The 5,918-nt window shown below is 46.8% G+C and overlaps 1 long non-coding RNA gene across 1 annotated transcript; it reads left to right on the top strand.

Moving 5' to 3' along the window:
• The first annotated feature begins 3,344 nt into the window (after positions 1 to 3,344).
• LOC136473099 (uncharacterized) lies at positions 3,345 to 5,125 on the top strand. The gene is made up of 2 exons (XR_010762491.1): positions 3,345 to 3,797; positions 4,127 to 5,125. It is a non-coding gene; the product is annotated as an uncharacterized lncRNA (long non-coding RNA).
• The last annotated feature ends 793 nt before the right edge of the window (positions 5,126 to 5,918 follow it).

Raw genomic sequence — 5,918 nt, 5'->3', positions numbered from 1 at the left:
CATTGGATGGTTGCATTTGAGTGAGTCCAAGCCCATTGACTTCCTCTACAAGAACATTCAAGCGTGAGTATATTTCATTAGCATATTCTTTAGGAAGCATCTCAAAAGAGTTAAGCTTTTTCATGACAAGATGATAGCGTTCCTCACGCTCACTCTTTGTTCCCTCATGGAGCGCACAAATGTCCGACCATAGTACATGGGCGTCTTTGTGGTTCCTCACCCAGTTGAACACATCTTTGCAAAGGTCTCTAAAGATGGTGTTTCAAGCCTTTGCATTCCATTTTTTGTAATTCACCTCATCACCTTATAGGTGTGTAGCATCCTAAGGTTTTGGGAAGCCTTGTGAGGCAGCTCTAAGTATTCCAACATCTAGAGATTCTAGATACGCTTCCATGCAGATTTCCCAATATGGAAAATCATCCCCCTCAAAGATAGGAGGAGGTCCATCCCCGTGAGACATCTTTCTCTAGACGGTTAAGCCTAAAAATGTGAGCACGAGGCTCCGATACCAATTGAAAGGATCAAGATGCCCAAGAAGGGGGTGAATTGGGCTAATTCAAAATTTCTTTGCAATAATTAAATCCTATGGTTAGCTCAATTAACACCTTATGCCTAGAAAGTGTTTCTATTGATCTACCGCACAAAAGTTTAGCAACCTATATTCTAATCCTACTCTAGCATGGTAATTCTATGAATGTAAATGACAAGAATTAAATTGCTCAAAGTAAATGCACAAAGTAAAGAGAGAAGGAGGAATGCGGCGATGTTTTGCTGAGGTATCGAAGAGTTGCCACTCCCCACTAGTCCTCGTTGGAGCACCCACGCAATGGTGTAGCTCCCCCTTGATCCGCACAAGGATCAAGTGCTCTCTACGGGTTGATTCTTTGACACTCCGTCACGGTGAATCATCCACAACAGCTCATAACTTGAGTTGGGTCATCCACAAGCTCCACCGGATGATCACCAAACTCCCAATCACCACCAAGCCATCTAGGTGATGACGATCACTAAGAGTAATATGCATGAACTCTCACTTGACCACGACAACCTAATGAGAAAGGTGGATGCACACTTTGCTACTCTTGCTTTTACTAATGAGGGCTCTCTTTGGGATTCTCAAATTTCAATCACCTCATTAGGACCTTGCTCTTCTTGGCACTCTCAAAGGTGTTTCTTAGCTGTTGGAATGAGCAAAAGTACCCCCACACACGAGTGGAGGAAGTATTTATAAACCCGGCTGAAAAACGAACCGTTATGTGCCTCTGCGGGGTGATCGGACGCTCCGGTCATGTTGACCGAACGCTTCGGTCAGTTCTCCCTGAACTCTAGTGATTAAGTTGTGACCGGATGTTGGACAGCGCCCGGTCAATACTGACCGGACGCGTCCGGTCATGATTTTTCCTCTCTAGAACCTTACTGAAGTTGACCGGATGCTGGGACTCAGCGTCCGATTACTTCACCTCTCAGCGTTCGGTCGCACCAGACGATTTCACCTTGATCAAATGAACTAACCGGACTCTGCGCCAGCGTCCGGTCACCCCAGAGCCAGCGTTCGGTCAGTATTTGACCCTCCATTCACTTCCAACTCTCGATCATATGTGAATAAAGTTTGCTCCAATGGATCTAAGGGCTTCTTAAGAGCTACCTAGTGCTAGATTTAGCAAGTGTGGACCACACCTAACTCACTAGACTCACCTAGGTCAAGCTACCCGTCCATACCCTCTTAATAGTACGGCCAAAAGAAAAACAAAGTCCTAAACTACCCTAAGTGTCTCTTCAACTCCAATCGACACTTAGAACTAGTCCATCATTAACCTTGCCGTCCATCCTTTGAAAAACGAAACGATTTCCATCGTAGGGGCATGACCACCATGATAGCCCAATCGATCTCTATTACCATGACATAACTTAATTGCCTCTACAAAACACACGTTAGTCATAGTAATCACATATTGTCATTAATCACCGAAACCCAACTAGGGGCCTAGATGCTTTCACAGCCCATCCATCCATTTTATGGCTTCATGTATGTTGTAGAAAGGGGCTTCTTCACTCTCACAAATTTAGGTGCAGTGGTCTGATCGCTCATCAACCTTGACGGCGTGGGAGGAAGTTTATGATCTTCGGCGGTGATTTCCATCCACTATTGCTTGGGGACAAGCAACTTTTCGAGGGAGGGACAATGTCAAGGCCACGAAGGAGAAGGCAAGAAGAATCAGGAGTACTGTTGCGCGTTTGGCAACAGAGCAAACGATGTCGGTTAAGGTGGGGTAATGGTGACATCTAAGTTATAGTGGTGTGAGTTGGTGGTGAGTTAACGAGCATCATGGTAGGAATCAGGCTGGTATATAACGCCTGAGGCCGTTGTGTCGTGTAACGAAGAACTGAAACTCTAAAACCTCAATGAAATCTATCTTTGTTCTTCGTCCGCATTCCTGCTTCTCTCCCTCAATCTCCAATTCTCAAGCTATCTGTCTGATTTGTTGCAGAACTGTGACAGGAGGCTAGGAAGCCCAATAGACGTCAGTCCAGGTTTAAAATCAATGTGTTCTGGTGGAGCAAGGAATTTAATTACAAATACATGAGGATCTATAGAGGATAATGGAGATCGATGTGGCTTCACGAAATCCCTGGTAAATATGTTATTGTAGATATATAGATAATATAGATATATATAAATTATGTGCTAAGTTGTTAAAAGTGATGCTATCCTAAACGCTAAATGGTAAACAGTTGGTCACCTACCATTTAGCCCATTATTCAGGCTAAACAGGTGTTTAAACAGACAAAACGGCCGTTTAAACGGTAAAAACAACCGACTAAACGAAAATGGTGTACCACCATGTAGGATTTAAACAGTGTGTAAACGGACTAAACGACCGTTTAGTTGAATAATCAAAAGATGTTAGAAAGAAAAAATAAATGGGAAAAAAAGAAAAAAAAGATGGTATGGGCTTTTATTTACTGGCCCATCTAAAAGTTCGTTAATTCAGCACAAACCCACGCACCGCCGCATAGTCTTTACCATAATTGAATTGTTTGTTTTTTTTGGCTTTTTTAAAAGATTTTCATAAATACGTCTTATTTTAAAAAATAGACCCTGAACTCGACGCCGCGCCGAGCTTACACGTCTCAACGTCAATTGATTTGGTGTCGAGGTTCAGAATTATTTTATGCGTGTCGTGGCTGCTAGCCGACGTGGCATGAGCTCGGCGAGCTCGACGTCCTGATAATGTATACGGATGCTGCGGCCCGAAGAGATAGGACAAGCAACCGCCGCTGGCCGGAGCCCGATGGCGCTGCTCACGCCACCGCTCATTCCCTTTCTCTCGCCTTCTCGTCACCGCGTCTCGTCTCCATCGCTCCTGGCGGCCCGGGCAGTTCCCAGCCATCTCATTTGTCTCTTCCCCCACAGTCACCGTCACCACGATGAACTCTGCCCGTCTGGCCCCAATGTCTGGCCGCTCCACCGGCGCCGCCGCAGGGGCGCAGCTGCTTCCCTCGACCAGGAGGAGTCTAGCGCCTCTGAAACCACAGTCGCTCCCGAGGAAGACCCAGGACCACCGGTTTCCTCTGACGCGGCTGCTGAGGACGGGGTCGCGACTTCCGCCGAGCCGGCGGACGCGAGCCCGGAGGACCTGGAGAACATCCGCGAAATCAAAAGGGTCCGCTGATTCCAGCCTTCGTTGGCTCGTTTTGCGTCACTGGAATTAGTGCTTACTGACTTTGCTTTCGTTTGGCTCCGTTGCTGGGTACTGGAGTTGCTGAAGTAGAACAGGGACATGACCTTTGGCGAGGTAAACTAGCTGCTCTCTTGCTTGATTTTTGTGCTCATTTGCATTAAAATACATTGCCCTAGTTGCATTCATGTCAGTAGAATAACAAGTATGACTTGGACGTTTGGAGTGATTCAGCTGGCAATATTAGGATATAGACAGATAAGGGCCTTATCCTACGCCTGTGTACCGATCTTATATATGCTAAAATAAAGGTGTTGCCATCTTTTGTTCTAGCTGCGTTACACTTTCCAAACTTTATAGCGCTGCGTCGCTGCATGTTCCTTGTTGCTTATTAAAAAAAAAACTGACACTATATTGCTACTTCTGTTGCTGCATCACATTCACAGGTTAAGCTTACTATCAAGATTGAGGACCCTAGAGATATAGAAAGAAAGAGAACACTCGGGATAGAGGATCCTGATGAAATTACTAGGGATGATTTAGCTGTGCGAACACAAGGTTGACAAGTACCCTTGTGTGTTCGTTTTGTGATGAGTGATTGTCAATGTGATCCACGAAGTAGGTTGAGTGGTGACTAACCCTACCATGGCGAAAGCTATGAGTGCGACATGTCTTTTGGCTTGTGTTGTGCAGGTGTGGAGCTCGGATGCGGTGGTCGACGGCGAGGTGAAGGTCAAGGAGGACGTGCCGTGCCGACAGACCGGGAGCGGTGAAGGACGGACGTGAGGCTTGGACCGAGGGACCCAGAGGCCGGGTGACTAGCCGCGGTGGCTGACACTTGGGACACCGACAAGTGCAAGAAGACATGGAGTGACGGTGTTGACCGGGTCAAGACGGCGGACGCGTGAGTCGAGCGAGGCTCAGGAGGACTTGGCGGGCCGGCCGGTCGAGGACGGCGGTGACACGCGTCGGATGGCGGGGGACGCGTATGGAGTACGCTACTCGCGGACGGTTTGATGGTTTGGACCTCAAAACCATCGGATGGACGGTTTACGGGTTTGGGCCTCAAAACCCGGGCGGAGGTTCCGAGGAGGGACGGACGGCACGTGGCGGCATCGGGGAGTTCGCGTCGAGGCAAAGCTACCGGTGAGAAGGCGCGGTGGCCGTCGGATCAAGATTACACCGGGTTGGACAACAACGCCCTTGGGCTTAGCGGTTCAACTCATTTGTATCCAGGGGCAAAACTGGGAATGTGTAATAGCCCTGTTAAATAGGATGAGGGAGCCCCCATCTTCCTCACCTCCTCCAGTTTTCATTTTCTCCTTTAGGGTTTCTTCCTCTAGTTTGCTTCCATGTATGAGAGAGGTCCACAACTCAAATTGTGACTTGGTTTTGAAGGAATCGGTGGCCGTAACCACCGTATGTCCTCCGGGATTCATGATTTAGTTGTGTTCTTGATGTGATTTTGGTGTTCTTCACGAGCTCCTTTTGTCCCTTCTTGTTTCCCCTCTCGTTCTTCTTGATTTGGGATGGTTTCGGTTCGTTCTTGTTGCCTTGGATCGATCAGTGACATGAGTAGAAGCTTTCCACCGAAGGAAATCCACTAATTCCTCACGAGATCGCAGATCCGGGCAATTTTAGTTCTTGACCTATCTTTTTGGGGTTTTCTTTAATTCCTTCGATTCACGGAGTTAGAGTTTGTCTCGGGCTATGATCTTTTAGAGGTTGCCTTTCTACCCGCTTGTGAACTCTTGTGCAAAGTTTCAAGTCATTTGGAGTTGATTTGATCAAGTTATGGCTTGATTTAATTTTTCCCGAGAAACTGCTCGTTCATACCGGACGTGTCCGATATCATACCGGACGTGTCCGATATTTCTCACTTTGGAGTTTTGAGCTGAAGTTTTGTGAAGATCTTCCCTTGGTGTCTAAAGAGCTATGGTTAAAATTTCATGATTTTTGGACATCGTTTGATGGGGTTTCGGATTTTTCTCTTTTGGTCAGCTTGCTGCTGAAAATACCGGACGTGTCCGATATCATACCGGACGTGTCCGATATTTCTCACTTTGGAGTTTTGAGCTGAAATTTTGTGGAGATCTTCCCTTGGTGTCTAAAGAGCTATGGTTAAAATTTTATGATTTTTGGACACCGTTTGATGGGGTTTCGGATTTTTCTCTTTTGGTCAGCTTGCTGCTGAAAATCCCGGACGTGTCCGAGATCATACCGGACGTGTCCGAAAAT

The sequence above is a fragment of the Miscanthus floridulus genome, chromosome 1, assembly GCF_019320115.1.
Source record: "Miscanthus floridulus cultivar M001 chromosome 1, ASM1932011v1, whole genome shotgun sequence".
Taxonomy (NCBI): Eukaryota; Viridiplantae; Streptophyta; class Magnoliopsida; order Poales; family Poaceae; genus Miscanthus; species Miscanthus floridulus.
The sequence above is the reverse complement of the archived record's forward strand: the minus strand, read 5'-3'. Positions and strand labels throughout refer to the sequence as shown.